This window comes from Paramormyrops kingsleyae, chromosome 18, assembly GCF_048594095.1.
Source record: "Paramormyrops kingsleyae isolate MSU_618 chromosome 18, PKINGS_0.4, whole genome shotgun sequence".
NCBI classification, from domain to species: Eukaryota; Metazoa; Chordata; class Actinopteri; order Osteoglossiformes; family Mormyridae; genus Paramormyrops; species Paramormyrops kingsleyae.
In genome coordinates, this window is record NC_132814.1 from 21,566,003 (window position 1) to 21,585,349 (window position 19,347).

Below are 19,347 nucleotides of genomic sequence, written 5' to 3' on the forward strand. Positions count from 1 at the left end.
AGGGATAGAAATACTGTCAGACGCGCATCACCTGAAAGTACCCAGATAGCGTAACATCACCACGGAAACGTGCATCTAATCATCCAGGATGGCTCAGCGGGAAGACCAGAATTCCCACATCCAGGGCTCTGGGTTCGACTTCCTCAGCCTCTGCATGTGGACATTATACTCTGTCTGTGCATTTTTACATCCGGAGTTTCCTCTGAATATCCTGTTTCCGTCCTGCGATCCAGGGGCATGTTGTTTGGGGGGGGGGGGGGGGATTAGTGGCGATGAATCGCCCATAAGGTATGACTACGTGGGCAATGGGCTGGCATCCCAATCCTGGGATTGTCCCGCCTCTTTCCCGGTGTTTCCTAGGATGGTGTCCAAGCTGACTGTGACTCTGCGTTGAACAAGCAGTTCTGAAAGAGGTATGCATGAGTGAATGTACAGTGTACTGTGAACGGCAGATAAAAAGCAAAGCATTGGATACCCTGTTCCTGGCAGATAACATGCACGTTTTTCTGCTCCTAAAGTCCACCGGCAGTTGCGAGTCGCAGCGGTGAAACAAATCCGATAAACAAAATAATATAATAAGCATCGAATGCGAACAGATATGCAGCCAGCCAGTTAGGCTCTAAAACAAACTAAACAGGCTTTAAAATGCCCTTTTATCTCCATTTAAAGGGCTAGGAGATTAACAATTAGCCTGACTTTAGAGAACAGGCGAGTTCTAGGCACCAGGAGAATCAAAGAGCGGGAGAATTGGGCAGAATTGGGTTACGTGGATGGCAAACAAACGGCTTGCATGTGGTTACGTGCAGGAGTATGTTAGGCCCAATGCCGATGAGGCGGCTGCTGGGGCCGGATATTACACCCACTCTGGCTCCAGGGGGCATTGTGTTGCTCAGTGGGTTAGGACTCTGAACCCATGGTCGGAATGTTGCCGGTTCAAATCCCCCGGCTGATGGTCTTACGCTTCCCTGGATCATTGAGCAAGGCCATTAACCCCCCGCTGCCCCAGGGGTTCTGGATGCTGGCTGACCCTGTGCTGTGACCCCCAAGCTTGTGTCTCACGGAGAGCAAGATGAGATAGATTAAAAGAATTTTCCCACTGCAATGAACAAGGTGTCTCTATTTTCGCTGCAGTTTTGCTAAAGGGTTTCTAAGACTGGTGATCCTATTAAGTCAGGTCCTATTAAGGAAAATCAGAGGGAATCACTGACGTTGGTTACACAAACAAGGTCACCCTGCCTACACAAACTTCCATGTCTGTTACTTGAATGCATTTTTCACTCCATTTGTCCTGTTGGCCCCAGCATATGGGAAGCTCTCGCACTGTGACCCCCACCCCAGCCGTAACCAGGCGTGTGGTGTCTCCCCCATCTGCTGGCAGTGTGACATCTGTGCCCGGAGCCTCGCCTTATCCCTGGGCACGCTCCGCTTCTCCCATCCTCCACGGGACCTCATTTCCCGGCTGGTTCCCGCGCGCCGTCCCCCGGGACACTGTGGGTACCGGCGGGGCCGGCCCGCACGTTCTCGAGGAACGGCCCCCGCAGCGCTCGTTTCGCTTTAGATGTGCGAGCGCTCATTAATGCATTCAAAGCGATAACGAGCCGTATTTGTATGACAACATTAGCATTCGCATTTGTGTTAATTAGCACGGTAAATTAGATGATGCTTAGGGCCGCTTTTCGAAAATCTAAAGCGATAAAGGTCTGCTTCTTCATTTCGGGGATTGATCGTAAAGGGGACACATTCGTTTGCAACCGGAAAGTGATTTGGCAATTCTGAAACATGTGGCGCTCCCTTTCCACCAGCAGGGGGCGATGGTAGAGGTTGAGCTTTCCCTGGAAGACTAAGAGCTTCTTATGTTAGAAGCATTTTTCTGGTCAGTAGGTCAGCTCCAATATGACAAACTCGACTCTGGCTGTGACTAGAAGCCTAAGGAGAGACAGGAGCAGGAAAATTTGTGTGTTTTGGAAAACGGCAGGGGCTGCATGATCAGAAGATGATGTGAATGGAGCATGCATGGACCACTTTCCTTCTGTCAGCCATCTTTACTTAGGGCATGCAGCCTCTGTGGGTTCCTGGCATAAACCAGCCAATCAGAGCAGACAATCACAATACTTCTTGAGTACCAGTTTTCAGGTAAGGACCTGAAAAGCTTCAAAGCTGTGGTTCCAAAACCACAGCTATTCCACCTTTATTTCTATGCCACTGTGTAGCACAATTGGGGATCTGAGGTTGCAGGAGCAGAGCGATCATATCCCCGCTGGGCCTCTGAGCCAGACCCTTAACCCCAACTGCTCGCTCACCCAAAGCGTTCCTCACACATAAATGTGAGTATTTTATATTTCACCACCAGCAGCTCATGTCCAAATGTTCATGGGCTTGAAAGACAGATTGCCTGATGGTGAGACGATATGGAATTGCTGGAGATGTTAAAGGAGATCTTTGGCAACCACTGCTCCAGACGGTTTCTAGCATGTTCTACATGTATTTGCAGGCTCATATATAACTAAATTTAAAGACATATAAATAAGCAGACATATACAAAAAAATTCTGTAGGAGACCCCAGGCCATAGCAGGATCCCTAGCTCAAGTCTGAGGTCACATCTGGATGTATAAGGCATCAGTACTGTGTGTGTCATGTGACACCTTGACTGATTATGATTGGCTACGGGGAAGGCCGTACGAAGAGCAGGAGAACTCTCTGCGGAGCGACTCTGTGATTGTCATGTCATTTATTGCTTCAGGGACCATCTTTGCAAAACATGCTATGCTAAATGGTTTCAGATGGATGCCTGAACACATAATGAGACACGTACAGTGATGAACGATGACGTGAAAAACACACATCCTTCACGTATACACTCCACTTTATATTGATTTTGTGATCTCAATAAAGAACCTCGCGTTGCCATCATCTTTACCAGTTATCATCCATCCCCTTCTAATCGAACAATGTGTCCTAATTGTGCCAAATCTCTGTCTGCTACGGGATCCACACAGTCACGTTTTATTTAAGGTGTAGTATTGCCCTTGACTGCGCCCTCTAGTGTCTGGGCCAAAAGGTGTTTCTGGAAGGGAATCACACGATCCGGCGTATTTGGCATCTCTGAACATCTGAGGTGGCAGTCGACAGCCACGTAGTTTTGTAAGTACAAAAGTCCACAAAACAAAAAAAGTATAAAATGATTCCAAGCACCACTGCACAAAGAATGATTACAGTTTGATAGCCGAGCTTCTGTCCCCAAAACACAGTCAGACTGTTTAAATACGCTACGAGGTGCATTCCACGTTCTCGGAAGATAAAGAAAAAAGCAGAATTTAAAGCTTAACGGCTCGACGCAGGCATACAGTATGAGACCGTAGGTTTATATAACAAACGGCAGCTCCTCCCGGCGTATGAAGGAGCTGACCAGATTCGCCACCCTGACTTCATAAAGTCACGCTGTACACAAACGCAGCCCAGACGGCCGGCGAATCGAGCTCGCTTCCCGTAAAGCTGCCCGAGGCAGAGTCCACCACAGGACTCTTCCGCACGGAGGAGGCAAGCTGACAGAGCACGGGCTCGTGGAGCAAGACGCATGCGTCCCCGCAGCTGCAGCCGCGCCAAACGGCCCCTCGCCTTCCGCGTGGACCCGACGGCAGCTTTCCTAACGGATTCGGTGCCACCAGCCCGTTGGGTCAGGTGTGCGCGGCCCCCCCGCCCCGACACCAGCGCCGCCCTTACCGGTGAGACGTCCTCGGTGCTGGTCCCCACGACGGGCCGGCCCATCCACCCCCAGGCACTTGGGCTTAGTATGTCAGAGCCGCCTGTCTGTGAGCTTCCCGGGTCGTTCCTGTCCAACCTCACGAGCTGCAGTCTCTCCCCCTCGCTCTCTTCCACTGCAGCACTGCCGCTCTCCCGCTCTCTCGCTCTCTCTCCCCCCTCCCTCCCCCCTTGCCTCATTCCCCTCCTCCCTCTCACTCTCTTCCCAACACCCTCCCCCCCCACCCTCCACCGCACCCCCCCCTCCCCAGCTCCCGATTTGCCATGCCACTCACACCCGCACCACCGCAATCCCCCGCCATCTGAGGCCGGTCCCAGAGGAGCTCGGCGGCACGCCGTCCCGGACGGGGGGCGGCGGAGCGTGTGCGCGCTCCACGCGTGTGCGCGCTCCACGCGTGTGGGAGGACAGGCGGGACGCATGGCAGCGGAGAGGCGGGATGAGGTCCACGGCGCACACTGCAGCATTCCCAGTTTGTCCGAGCTGCGTTCCAGGCCGGGGGTGCGCCATGATGCATCCCCATGCATCAGTAACCCCCACCCCCCCCCCCCATGTACCCTCTCCGCCATCCTCAGCCTCGAATCCCCAGGAATCACCATGTAAGTCGCACACCATGCTTTGCGTGAAGGTGTCCTGCTCAGCCAGGTCAAAACCCAGCGCCAGCAGAGTGGATTCACCACTGGGCCCCTGAGAGGGGCCCCTGAGCCCCAGCGGCTCCAGGGACCGGCTGATCCTGCTTTTGCAATTGTATGTTTCTTTGGATAAAAATGTCTGCTAAATAAATGGCTGGGAAAGATCAGGTCATCACGGGGGTGGGGGGGGGGGGGGGGTTGGGGGGGTGAAGAGCTGAAGACTTCAGCATCAGCTCTGTTGATGGGGGACTCTGTGGATCAGCTACGGGGGTGTTCAGTTCCCCGAGTCGGGGCGTGTGACTCACAGCTCTGAAGCTCGGAGCAGCACATGGGCCCTAAACCAAGTGGCCAGCAGCTCCGGAATCCATGAATGAGGCTGTTTAACCACATGCCTGCGGAGACGGAGCGAGCCTTCAGATGGTCTCTGCTCTCTGAAGGAGGTCATGGAAGCTGGCCAGGCTCAGTCACCCTTATCTGAAGATACCTTTTTCTGAGGAACACAAGATTTTACACTTCTAAATGCACAGATATTCCATTCATCCATCCATCTTTTAGCTGCTAAACCTGGTCAGGGTCCTGGAGTTATAATAATAATAATAATAATTATTATTATTATTATTATGGTGATGATTATAATTATAATCATTATTGTAGTCCAGCATCACTACACGTCTCCAATAACCACACAGAACCTCCATTTACTCTGTTACTCCGCCGTATCGATCGTGCTCTCTGCTGAGCAGCCCGGGACGCCGATGCGACTGCCGGACTCGATTAGCCGCCCATCTTGGCTCACTGGCACTCCGCCGCTGCGTTAATGCCGCGTCGCCCTCTCGCTTCCTCAGGAAGGTAAATGATCCCCGGCCACGGGAGCGGTAATGGCGCGCGGCGCAGACGATGACGGCCCCCCGTTAAATGGGGGGCCTCTCCCCTGGCCCGCTCGGTGCGCGATGGACGCTCGCAGGTGAAATCGATACGGCCTCAATCACGCAGCTTCTCTCTACCGCCGACGTCCGGAAAGCACCGTAGCGCGGGTCAGCATGATCTGCACCTCCCGCATCGGGCTTCCCGTTTTCCTGCGATCAATTACGCTCAAAAGCCGTGCAGCAGGAACACACCAGCTGTTCATTCTGAACCTGTGTTTAAAATATTATATGTATACTATGCTTTATATATTACAATATGAAATATTTCCCATGATTAACTGATACATCATTTTTAAATCTCTTTCTGATGTTACTGCATCGGTGGAATTTGATGTTCGTGCTTTGTGGGCGGGGGGGGGGGGGGGGATGGGGGGTGGTACAAGAAAACCTGAATCCTGCTTACGTTATGTGTTAACACATGCGAACATGACCTATTATTTTCTCTACCTATAGGGCAGCAGCAAGCCTCTTATGCAAAATGTCAGCATACAACATAAAACAATCCCCCCCCAAACCCTGCTCATGTGTTACTGCCTAGTTTTACAATACATCTGTGAATGGCCCTGACCAGAATGGTTGGAAGATAGATGGATGGATGGATAATTTTAACAAAATAGATTTTGTAAGTTTCAAAGGGAAAAGGTCAGATCATTATCATCACAGTCCTGGTTAGGATGATCTACACCGGAATGCATCAGGAATACAGTACATCTTTATTCTCCTGAACTGGCATTTAAATGTATAGAATATTGCTATATATTCCAAAAATGTAACTATTTCCCAGTACAAGTCTCTTTGTGGCCAATGTAACAATTTCACGATAATCTTTACAAACCTAGTGATTTGAAGATGAATGGCAATTTTGCCAGATCAGATACTTTAGGTTTTAAAGCGAAAAGGTCAGACTGTCATTCTTTGAGGAAGACTGAGCATGAAGAGGAGGAAGGGCCAGCTCCTATGTATCCCAGGGCGGCTCTAGACCCTATTTAGGGGGGCTTCAGCCAGATATTTTTTGTCTCAGTCCCCCCTGAAAAACAGTTTTTCTAAAACCATTTAGCTATTTGTCCCAGATTTGTGTATACACTTTGCACCCCGGATCTTGGGCTTCCCCCTCCTCTCAGCAAATGTAATCATGGGGAGGGGTGTCACTATCTCAAGGTGAAATCACCCATCTTTGTCTGTGTGTCGCCCAGAATTTCAGTGACTTCTTCATGGCTGGAATGTTGCTTTGCTCACCCCAAAACCTAAATCCTTCCTCTCACACAGTTGCCTGTTAAGCAGAATCCTCTACAAACAGCCCCCTGTAAAGGATTCTGTGAGTCTCACATGGTGGAGAAGAAGATCATTTATTCATTGCACAACCCCGCTTTCGGATTCCCCTGGTCTGTATGCTGTCTGTACTTCCGCCATTGTTGGTCTTTACACAAAGCTTAACAAAACAACAACGCAGAAGGTCTCCCTCCTTACAAGATTCTACGCAACAGATCGTTATTTCCTTCCGAGCTACGGAAACATGATCGGTCAGCAGATTCCCTCTCTACCTTTGAGAAAGGCCTCAAGACCCATCTCTTCCAAGAACACCTCCACTAGCCTGATGCATCTGCATGTTCCCCCAATGTTCTTAATGTCGCACTTTCAGCTGATTTGAATAGCTTAGTCTTATTACATTCTTGCTTTGTTTGGTAAATGTTGTGTAGCTCCTTCTCCTATACTGCTTATACTTATAACACAACACATCCCGTGTAAAGTGCCTTGGGGTCACTCTGTTGTCACTACTCCACTGCAGCCGTGTCAGTGCCTGCCTGCACCATACTCCACTGCAGCCGTGTCAGTGCCTGGCTGCACCATACTCCACTGCAGCCGTGTCAGTACCTGCCTGCACCATACTCCACTGCAGCCGTGTCAGTGCCTGGCTGCACCATACTCCACTGCAGCCGTGTCAGTACCTGCCTGCACCATACTCCACTGCAGCCGTGTCAGTGCCTGCCTGCACCATACGCCACTGCAGCCGTGTCTGTATCAGACTGTCCTCTGGCCAGGTTGCTGCCAGCCTTTTGGGAAATCTCTCCACAGAAAATCGGAAATTCTACCTCTTAAATATTTACACAGAGAAGGATAGTGTTCAGGGAGCGCCGCGGCTCGGTGGAACGTCTTGTCTTCTTATATCTCCAGGGCTGGGGCTTCAGATCCTCCTTCTGCTTTATGCTTTTCTCCGGTCGTCCAAAGACATGCAGTCAGGTTAATTGGTGTCCGTGCCCTGCGACTGACTGGCATCCTGCCCAGGATGTACCCCTGCCCGGGCGCTACCCGGCTTTAGGCTACAGGGGACCGTGACAAGGATAAGCAACTGGAAGATCGATGTAAACATCTGCTTTGCTCCATGGAAACAGAAACTATTACCATCCAAAAGTACTTTTACAGAGGATTAGCTTGATGATTATAAATTGGGTGTAAAAGGCATTTAAGAGGGTTATGAGCACATAGTTTGACCCAGTGCCACTTTCAGCCTCCGTATGACTATGGAAGGCACACATAAATCCCACCCCCACTACCTGCATCCATCTTCCCCACCCACTCATGCTACACAGGGTCATGGGGCTCCAGAGCTTATCCCAGAAGCTCTGCAGATACCCACACCATTCACACTGACAGCTTGGTAGCTCAAATTCGCCTCAGCATGTTTGCGGACTGTAGGGGGAAACCGGAGTACCTGGAGGAAACCCCAGGACAACACGGGGAGAACATGGAAACTCCACACATAGAGCTGAGGCGGAGGCTAAAACCCTGGTGCCGGAGGTGGGAGGAGACCATGCTAACCACCATGCTAATTACCATGCTAATCACCATGCTAACCACCATGCTAATTGCCATGCTAATCCCCATGCTAACCACCATGCTAATTACCATGCTAACCCCCATGCTAACCACCATGCTAATTACCATGCTAATCACCATGCTAACCACTGCACCACCCCACAATATCAGCTCCTCCAACCTGCCAATATCCCTTTCGGGAGATTACCTGTGGACCCCAGGATGCATTTTATGCTTGAGAAAATAATTCCCGGCTGTGGGTGCATAAAGGTCCCCCCACGGTGAAACTGACATCTGAAGGAGCTTCTGGGCATTTTGGCTACGCCACGGCATCGACCGGGGGCCATATTTACCGATACGTGTCATCGCGGGATGATTAACTGAACGTGAGGCGTACAGGCATGCAGGTCACTGCCTGACATCAATCCTGCCGGGGACACCCAGGGGACATTCTGATTCAGCTACATCACAGGAACACAGTGGATGCCATTCATATGCTCTATAAACAACAAACTGTAAATCCGGAATCTGTGAATCACATAAGTGCCAGCTGGGCTTAAAATGAACTGAAAATCAAGGACAGGAAATACATTCTGGACATCCTCTGGCAGTAAGATTTGCTAATTCAGTTGATTGCAATAAACAGTGAGCACTACTACAGTGAGCAGGACACAATCGGACACTGATGCACACACATATACTGTATAATATGTAATATATAATGAAATGCAATTACTGACAGACGTTTACAGGGGCAGAGGAATCAAAGCGAATGTGTACCCCCAATATTTAATAGCTTCATTCATCCACCAATAAAATTAAAATAATCAGTCGTGCCCCCCACCCCCCCAATATCAAACTCTCTCCTACACTGTAACCTTTAAGGCAGATGTGTCTTGCTAGCAAGCTAGTTTAATATAAGTGACTTATAAATATATAATGCATCTTATTTTTTATCTCTGACAGAAAATGACCCTTTAACACACACATTTAATCATTTACAACGTTGTAAATTTTCATTGAAGTATCTCGTCTTTAAGAGACCTTTGAGTGCCTCTAGAAGAGGGACTGTACATTCAAGGCGCTAAAAACAATCTTGACTGCTAACGTGACACAGCTGCAGGTGACACAAACTGTAGGGTGGCACTCAGAGGTGGCTTCATTGTCTTTGAGACCCCACTCAAAAAAATCACCCCCCCCCCTACCAGCATTGCCAGGAGATGGTAGCTGGCTAGCTGGTTAGCAGAGCATGCTGCTTCACCATTTTGTAAATATGAAGCATGTTTATTTAATATTTAGTGCAGTGACCTTGAGGGCTGCACTCATGTGGTTTGAGTGGTGCTAAGCTTGGTGGTACTGTTTTAGGGTTAAGGAGAGACCACCCGCTCTCAGTCATGTTATGACTGTGCCATCTCCTGTTAACAGAATTAACCCTAAACCCTAATAAGCAAGTGCTGCCTTTCTGGACTCCAAAAGCTCATTGCAATTGAGCCAATCAAGTTAGGGCCACCTAATTAGTGAGATTACTGACATTAAGTGTGCTTTCCATCGTCATGCTTCTTGCTCTGCATGTTAATTAATCTGTCAGTGCCAGCAATGCAAGACGTAGTGAGCCTTTTTATGGGCAGGGAGTAAGATTGTATTGAGAGATTATATTAATGTGTCATAACAGTATTCATTAGCAATCAAGCACAGAACTAATCAAATAACAAGGCTACTTTCCCACTCCTTAATGGCTAAAAAAATGCTACTGTATTATGCTTGTTGTCTAATTGAATGCTGGGCCCTAATTTGCCATCAGAGGTGAATATCTGCATTAATAAAGCGACATAAACAGTCGTGATCAATGATGGTTCAGGGAGGAACCCTGGAGCTATGAAAAAGCAAGATCGACAAGGAAAAGCGTGAGATTTTTCTCCAGCACGTTGACAGGAGGAAGGTGGTCCAGAGAGAACTCACCGTTAGAGCTGACAGATAAGAATTGGAGGTCTGATTCTGACAGAAATTCTCACTTTGGCCAGAGACATTAATTTGATGGAATGCCAATCAATTCGCAGGCCTGTCCTTGGGCACTGGAGACAGAAATTCTCCTTTTTACTGACAATAATAAAAGCAGGCACACTCTAAGAGACCCTGCCCCCTTTTCTTTATGCCACACCCCTTTTTGATTAGCCAATAGGAATCCATCCTTAGCTGCTGTCTGTTTTCCAGCATTCCACCCTCCCTGTTCACTACAAGCATAACTGGTCAATTACACTCTGTCCCCATTTCTCAGTTTCTGCTATAATACAGCAGGAGGCGTCTGTTTCAAGTATTGCACTTGAACAACACCTTAAGCGTATAGCTAGATAATAGTCACGCCTGTACTCACGATATATAACAGCCTTTAACTATAGCAGTAGTTCATATGCTGGACTAGAGTCAAGGCAGAAAACAACTGACACACTATAAAATATTATACGACTTAGATTGAAGAATAGTAAAACACAAATTGCTTGGTTAGCATAATTATGCTAATAATGATTCATAATTTAAGAGTTTTGTGACTACCCATATTTTATTGCGCGCCCTTAAAACACAAAAACAGATTCTTGTTTGAAAAGGCATTAAGATCTGGTGCCTGAAGCGGGATTTTAATTCCACCGTGAATACCCAGTCTTGAAGTAGTCTGAACCTTACTCTAGATTGACGATAAAGACGCAAAAAAAAGATCACAAAAGAGAGGGACCCTCCCGCACATCAAGCAGAACAGACCAGAACCTTCCATGTGGGACTCCCCCCCCCTCATTGGCTTGTGATTGTGCATTACCAGCCAGTCATCAGTCAGGGAAATTGCCTGAAAGGAGTCAGGTGGGTGCTGGCAGCTCCTGATTGGCTGCCGCTGGAGCTCAGCATGCACGACAGAGCCCGTCATTTGTCATGCCCTGACGGTGAGCCTGGCCGATTATTTATGCCGTCGCTATTCCCCCCACCCCACCCCCCTGTCCGAAGGGGCAATCCCACCTGGAGGACAAAAGAGGGGGACTGTTCCATTATCCAGTCATCTTTAACTCCGCAAACACGTCCATCTGCGACGGTGACAGCGAGCCACTCATGCTGGGGATGTGAACTACAGGGCAGACATTATGGCCGCTGGGTGACACAGACCACCAGCCAAACCCACCTACATCTGTTTGCTCAGCAGAGCTTTGATCCGAAGCGATGCTTGTTTTTGAGAAAGCAGGGTCTGCCAGTCCCTGGAGCAATTCGGGGTTAAAGGTCGTGATCAGGGGCCCAACGGTGCCATCAGTCGGCCATGTTTGGGATTTGAACCAGTGACACAGCAGCCAGACCTACTGTGCCACACACTGCCCCCAGTTATCTCCTCTCTTCTTACCTCCTCATACACAGACAGCAGCCCTGCTGAACGGTAAGAAATCTCCGTATATAAGGAGGGAGCACGTTATCACTGGAGGAGGCCAGATCCCAATCGGAGTAACGGCTCATTATCTGCTCATGCAGAATGGGGATTCCACAGAATTCTGCTTGCCCCCCCCTCCTTCTCCCTCCTCCCTCACTCCCCCGCTTTCTTTCTCTGTCTCTCCATCTCTGTCTCTCTTTCTCTCTCAATCTATCTCCTGCTGCTGTGCTCCTCAGCTGACTTCAATCTGTCTGCCCAGTCAAGACCTCCGCTCTCTGTCTCCAGTGTGAAATTCCCAGTGAACGGCTAGACTGGGCCATTTTTTGCTGAAACCTCCTGCCTTGCTATAACTGCATCAGTAATCCGCTTGCCGTTCCCGTAATAAAATCTCATCTCCTACCTGGTATGAAAACAAAATTATATAAGCAGTACATCAAGACTTAAGACTTCAGATTGGATTAAAATGGGATAAAACAGCTAAAAGCTGCATTTTTATAATAAGTATTTAGAATATCTTACATTATCATTGTGTGTTGGATGTTTGCTTTTGAGACAAGCACTGATTTATACAGAAAATACACAACTGACGCCTAAATATAACAGTTCCTGCCAAGTCACTTGTCATCTTTGGTTTCATTTTTACGCTTTTGAACACTTCCTACGTTTTATGCATTGAATAAACCACAGTAAACAAATTAAATGGGATCAGCTAAGCTTCTGTACATTATGTCCTGTTTTCACTTACCTCACAAGGCAGCTATAATGTAGCAGACTGTAGCTCTCATGAATGTTATGCTGAAATCTAACATAAACGGTGGCGGCTGTAGCTTTATGCACAGTCGACTTTTCTGCAGAGTTCAAAATAACTTCTCAATTAACGAAGTTTCCAGTTGATCATATACTCACAGGTTCAACCTCCGTATCCACAGCGATCTCCTGAAAAAGACAGAATGAATTTCTTAAGTAAAATTGTTTTGGTTTGTTATATTTTAGCTGAGCTAGTAAACAGCAAGGTATTCACATGTATTTGATAATATTCTTCATATGAACTGTCACTGCAGTAAATATGAATAAGTTTGACATTTATATTAAGATAAATATTACAAGTTAGCCAGGAAGTATCCACAAGAATAATGTATATTATAATATATGTATATGTGTGTATGTTTGTGTGTGTGTGTTATTTTCATATATATAAACAAGGCATCATCATCACCATCACAGTAAGTGTTGCGGTTCTGGTTGCAGCAGTATGGTGTCTGGTCATACTGCAAGTTTATCAAAGGTTGTATAATATGAGATGGGCTGTGCGCCACAACAAATTTGCTGAAGCCTGTACTGCAAATGCATGGCATTTAATCGGGGCGATAGCATACAGATCCCATTACAGTGGCATCCTGACCACGACCACGGCGGACCGGCTGCCAGGGTGAGCCGTTATCAGCATGGATAATTCAGAGGCGTGAACACTATCTTCAAACGTATTAATGTCAACACATATAGACACACATGCTGCACAATGTGCTTTGCTCCGATGAGTGCGTTTAGAAACCAGGTCTGTTATTTCGTTGTCGGATAGGTCCTCAGCTCCACAACCAGCATCTAACAAGCAGCAGGTGGGGTCACCCTCAGAAAAGTGTCCATCGCGTTTAGCCCGTGCTCATCTTCTGATCTTTATCGTTTCGCTAAGCAATATTCTTGCACCAACTGCATTTTTTTCCTCAAATATTCTTGCAAAAACAGTTTTGAGAGAATGGAAGATTACAGCTCATAAATGTTTCAATTGCTACTCAGTAGAACAGGTGACAGTTTCATACTGGTGCAAGCACTCGATAAATCTGTCCCGGAGATTATAAATTATTTCATTTTCAGATTTCCTTCTGTATCACTTTGATTGGGAGCAGAATTATTGAAAACTATTTTTAATTATTATCTTTGCATGATTACTGATGTTTAACCGCACAGGCCAGGACAACTGAACTCACATTCACAGACAACCTGAACTGCATCCCTCAGCATGAATCCATTGGTATCAGTTGAACAATTATTCACGGAGCAATATGGTGTTTTTTAATTTTTGTGCAAATGTGCAAAAATAAAATTCTAACCACTTGAGATAACTTGACATAGCTATACGTAAATATTAATGAAAGAATTAAAGACTCCTTGGTTTAAGTGAGATCGGCTAATTAGTATGTCACATACTGCTGATTCATATAAGCTATAAAACCAATTTATGTCTGCAAATTTTTTTTTAACCAGTTGCTCATATTGAGTGAGGCACTCTCTACTCCACACAGCTCTGCATCTCCAAACGAAACTGACACTGGGTCGATCCCAAAGGTCAAAGGGCAGTATTGAGAACATCGACTTTGTAATCATCTCTCTGAAAGACTGGACATGAGAAATCAACTGTGCAGTAAAAGAGTCCCTGAGATGCAGCACACACACCCTGCTCTAATTACATGCTCTACACATCAGCAATACCCAGAACGCGACAGTAAACTCCCACAGATTATGTCCTCCTAATCGAGCAGCTCCTAGAGTAAGCCAAAGCTGGCCAAAGCTGAATTTGTGTCTTCTTGTGGCTATAAAGTACAGAAAATCATTACCCTGAAAAGAGACAGGCAAACAGCACCATTTTATGAATGCATTTATGTGATTTACAGTGAATTGCATGTTTGTAATCAAAGGAGTTCTTAAATATGAAACCAGTAGATGGTTTACAGTGTTAGCAACAGATCCATCCCTAACCCTAACCCTAACCCTAACCCTCTAACCCTAACCCATCCATCGCTCTTCCAGCCATTTATCCACTATAAGGTTGTTGCATGCGTGGGGTAGGTAGAGGGGGCCTAGCTAATTAACACTATTCCACAGTAAAGGATTGTTTGTTGAGATAAAAAGGATCATATTTACTGCATGAGAATCATTGTTATTGATTCGACTGATACTCTGCACTTCAGTCAACTATAATTCCTATTGCATTCATTCTTAGGTCTAGCCACTTGAGGTTCCGTTTATCAATGCCTAATATGACAGGTTAAAGCCGGTAAACTGCAGGCAGACCATATGTCCATGGGCTTTGTTAGTTCACAATATTAAAAGTACAGTACAGTACATTGTTCACAGGCTTTTTCAGTTCAGTTTAAATCAAAGAAATAGTGACTGAATGACACCCAGTGTGCTAGAAGTAAAGGTAACATGATATGGCATCATTCAAGCACGAGGCTTGCTGGTCGTCCATGTGCACCGACTCATTTTATCCCATATGTGGAAAAGCCCAGAAGCTGAACCGCATAACACAGCAAATTCACTATGGACTAGCCCTGCATTGTTAGAGCTGCCCTGTTCGGGGACAGATAGCAAGGGGGATTATGGGAAAAAAAGACCTTCACAATAACACAGGGTGTTGGTTAGGTTCCGGTTCTGCCTGTAAAAAAAGGACACACAGCTATATAAACCAGTAGGGAGGGTTCCTGGGAACAGAGAGGGTCACCTGACACAGTCCCCCTCCCCCACCCTAACCCCTCACATTTCATAGGAGGTGATTTTTAAGCCCAGATGCCCTGTACTCGCAGAGCCGAAGGAGTTAAACTTACACAACGTCCCTTCACGACACCTCTGAGCCATGAAGGAATCTCGTGTCTAATTTGCTGCCGTTTCCATGCTGTTTCCGCGCTCATACCGACGCACCTTGATGGATGTTCACAGGCTGTTTTTGTAATGAAAAGAACATGGTAATAAAACCAGGCCGGGGGCTTTTAATTTGTCTGATTGCAGCCAGCCTTCTGTGGGGAGCAGCACGGCTTTAAAAAACTGTGTTTCTGGAGAATTCCCCAGGGAAACCTCCCAGGAGGCGGCGATCTGGCTGATGGGTGATTCAGGGGTTCCCCTGATGGCACATGTGTCACCTTGGGGCTGCCCCTATAAGTCCTTCATTCCTGTTGAGCAAGCAGATTTGAGCTGTGGTGTCACCCCCTGCTGCTCCCCCCCTCCACGCCTTTCCACCTGACTCAGGGGCAGATTTGTTTTTTCTGGAGCCCCACTCAAAAAGTTGTATTGGGGCCCCCCTGCTGTAGTGACTGTTTGTTGTCTCCACGGGGCCGAAACATCAGGGGCCCCAGACCATTGCTGTCTGAGTACCATACTGCTGGAATTTATGAGGGCTGCTGTGGTTTATGAGAGTAATGCTGAGAGCGATGTGGAAGTATGCCTGCCCCCACAACAACTCCACCCCCCAATGACAAACAATGAAGCACCGACACAGGGTGAGGGACCAATAGGAGACAAGGCCCTGACAAGGGTGAGGCACCCACAGAGCCTTAAGCACCGACAGAGGGTGAAGCAGCAATGGGGGGCTGGGCACTGACAGAGGGCGAGGCACCAACAGAGCCTGAAACACTGACAGAGGGCGAAGCACCAACAGAGCCTGAAACACTGACAGAGGGCGAGGCACCAACAGAGTGTGAAACACTGACAGAGGGCGAGGCACCAACAGAGTGTGAAACACTGACAGAGGGCGAGGCACCAACAGAGTGTGAAACACTGACAGAGGGCGAGGCACCAACAGAGCCTGAAACACTGACAGAGGGCGAGGCACCAACAGAGCGTGAAACACTGACAGAGGGCGAGGCACCAACAGAGCCTGAAACACTGACAGAGGGCGAGGCACCAACAGAGCGTGAAACACTGACAGAGGGCGAGGCACCAACAGAGCGTGAAACACTGACAGAGGGCGAGGCACCAACAGAGCCTGAAACACTGACAGAGGGCGAGGCACCAACAGAGCCTGAAACACTGACAGAGGGCGAGGCACCAACAGAGCGTGAAACACTGACAGAGGGCGAGGCACCAACAGAGTGTGAAACACTGACAGAGGGCGAGGCACCAACAGAGCGTGAAACACTGACAGAGGGCGAGGCACCAACAGAGTGTGAAACACTGACAGAGGGCGAGGCACCAACAGAGTGTGAAACACTGACAGAGGGCGAGGCACCAACAGAGTGTGAAACACTGACAGAGGGCGAGGCACCAACAGAGGGTGAAACACTGACAGAGGGCGAGGCACCAACAGAGCGTGAAACACTGACAGAGGGCGAGGCACCAACAGAGCCTGAAACACTGACAGAGGGCGAGGCACCAACAGAGCCTGAAACACTGACAGAGGGCGAGGCACCAACAGAGCCTGAAACACTGACAGAGGGCGAGGCACCAACAGAGCCTGAAACACTGACAGAGGGCGAGGCACCAACAGAGCCTGAAACACTGACAGAGGGCGAGGCACCAACAGAGCCTGAAACACTGACAGAGGGCGAGGCACCAACAGAGCCTGAAACACTGACAGAGGGCGAGGCACCAACAGAGCCTGAAACACTGACAGAGGGCGAGGCACCAACAGAGTGTGAAACACTGACAGAGGGCGAGGCACCAACAGAGCCTGAAACACTGACAGAGGGCGAGGCACCAACAGAGCGTGAAACACTGACAGAGGGCGAGGCACCAACAGTGCGTGAAACACTGACAGAGGGCGAGGCACCAACAGAGCCTGAAACACTGACAGAGGGCGAGGCACCAACAGAGCCTGAAACACTGACAGAGGGCGAGGCACCAACAGAGCATGAAACACTGATAGAAGGCGAGGCACCAAAAGAGCATGAAACACTGACAGAGGGCGAGGCACCAACAGAGCATGAAGCACTGGCAGTAGCCGAAGCTCCAATAGGAGGTGCAGCACTGACTAGGGTTGGGTACCGAAAACCGGTGCCAATACGGCACCGGTACCTATATAACCGGTATGTACCGGACCGAAACAAAACGCAAATTTCGGTGCCACTTAGATGCCTGAACTGTCGATTGAAATATTTGTTCTCTGGGGCTATGATGACACAGTTGTAAAAAGCATAAGATTCATCAACACACACGTGACATCATCAGGAAATGAGACCATCCGAGATGCGCGTGAATGCAGCAACTAACGTTACACTTGCTCTGACGGCAGCAGGTGGTCTACCGCTATCTTAGCTTGCTAAATGAAACAACTTTTGTTAAAATGCCTAAAACTAAACGGTCGAAAGTGTGGCTATATTTCACAAGAAAGGATTCCAACACTGCGGCGTGCAGCAAATGTTTTACAGCAGTTGCGTGTAAAGGGGGAAACACGTCAAATCTAATGAAACATTTGAGGGTACACGGAATAAACTTACAGTAAAAGCAGATTGATGCACCGTGCTTGACAGCTTGCGGGCAACAGCTGGCACGATCGGTGTGGATAACCCCAGCCCCAGTCATACCAACCGTAGCAAAAAGGAGTCCACCGATTATGATGACGACAGCAGGCTTTCCGCAGGTTAGTAGAGGCTAATGTAATGCTAAATTAACATTACATAGGTGGCTTATGTTTTGTTGTTGTTTTTTGTATTTACATATATATTCATATATACTTTAAACTTTTAATATATTGTTCAATTTTAAGCATTCAATTTCTTGTTCAATAAAAATGTATTCTTGAGTCATCCACCATCATTTTGTGGCTTTTGTAAAGTATCGGTTCAGGCACCGTTTTGGCACCGGTACCGTTTTAAAAGTATCGATTTGGCACCGGTATCGAAAAAAAAACCCAAACGATACCCAACCCTAGCACTGACAGAGGGTGACAGAGGCACCAACAGAGTATGAAGCACAGACAAAAGGTGAAGCTCTGATAGGATAGGAGGCGAGGCACTGACAGAGGACAAAGTACTGTCCAACGGTGAAGCACTAACATAAAACACAGCATTATCTCACCTTTACTTACAGTAACTATCCCATCCTGCCTGGCTACATTAAGAGAGATCCCCACAGCAGGCTGAAATAAGCCCCTTAAAGCCACGCATGGGTCCAGTCCAGCCTGATTTAACCCACAGAAGCTTAAATGATGATTGCCTCCTTATTTTTAGCTGCGAGAAATAATTGGATGCCCCCCCACCCCTGTTATTTGTGGCCCCCTAGGAGAGCAAGGCGTGTGGGATGGACGAAATCCTCCGCTAATTAGGTGACCAGGGGACCAGGCCTTGTTGTGCTAGCCGGCCTCCTTGCCCCTGAGATTTAGGAGAGCTGCAGATGGAGATCTAATCCCACTCCCAAATCCCATTCCCATTCCCACATCCTGCAGACTAATGAGATATGAAGAGCTCCACGCCATGAGATTCACATTTTATACATTTTTAGCGACTGATTTAACGTGGATTTGGACAAGAAAATTCTCTCTCTGAAGAGGGTGTCGAAAAACTGCAGGCAGAGAAGCTGAGCTTTTCACTACAAATACCATTTAGGTACTTGATGCTGGCAATTCAAAACTAAACCTTTAATTCAGAGCTACTGTCCCCTTTGGTGTTGATTAAATCGGTTTTTATGCTGTTTACTATTTCATTGTAAAGTCTAAATAACAATAAAATATCATTATTGTCATCTTCAGCAATATGATGCATAGAGTCAGACACAGATGGAATATTGATCTCTTTGGTCACAGTGCAGACAAAGAGTAATAAATAGAACATAAATATGTAAGACTTTTGAACCTGATATACTGAGACACGTACATAACACAGGAAAACACAGATAAAAATACATTTTAAAAATACAGTTGTGCAGATAGGCAATGAAACTGAATGAACAGGAATGTGGAGTAAATCGATTTTGGTTACAGTGTTGTGATTTCAGTGCAGTATGTATCCCTCATGTTAGCTGGCCAGCGGGGGGGAAGAGTGGAGGCTCACAAAACATCCAATCACTGTTGTTATTATATCATCTTCAGGCTGCTGGGCTCCTCCACCAG

At 47.6% G+C, this 19,347-nt stretch overlaps 1 protein-coding gene across 3 annotated transcripts in view; it reads right to left on the reverse strand.

The window, feature by feature from the left end:
• Positions 1 to 19,347, reverse strand: part of LOC111855303 (synaptotagmin-2-like) — an 84,493-nt gene that overhangs the window by 25,791 nt on the left and 39,355 nt on the right. For 2 of the 3 annotated variants that reach the window (XM_023834202.2, XM_023834199.2), the window contains exon 2: positions 12,438 to 12,467. The gene's annotated coding sequence lies outside the window, so the exon portion shown is untranslated. Of the gene's footprint in view, positions 1 to 3,722; positions 3,894 to 12,437; positions 12,468 to 19,347 lie in introns of those variants that run through there. The other variant, XM_023834200.2, reaches the window with a different exon arrangement.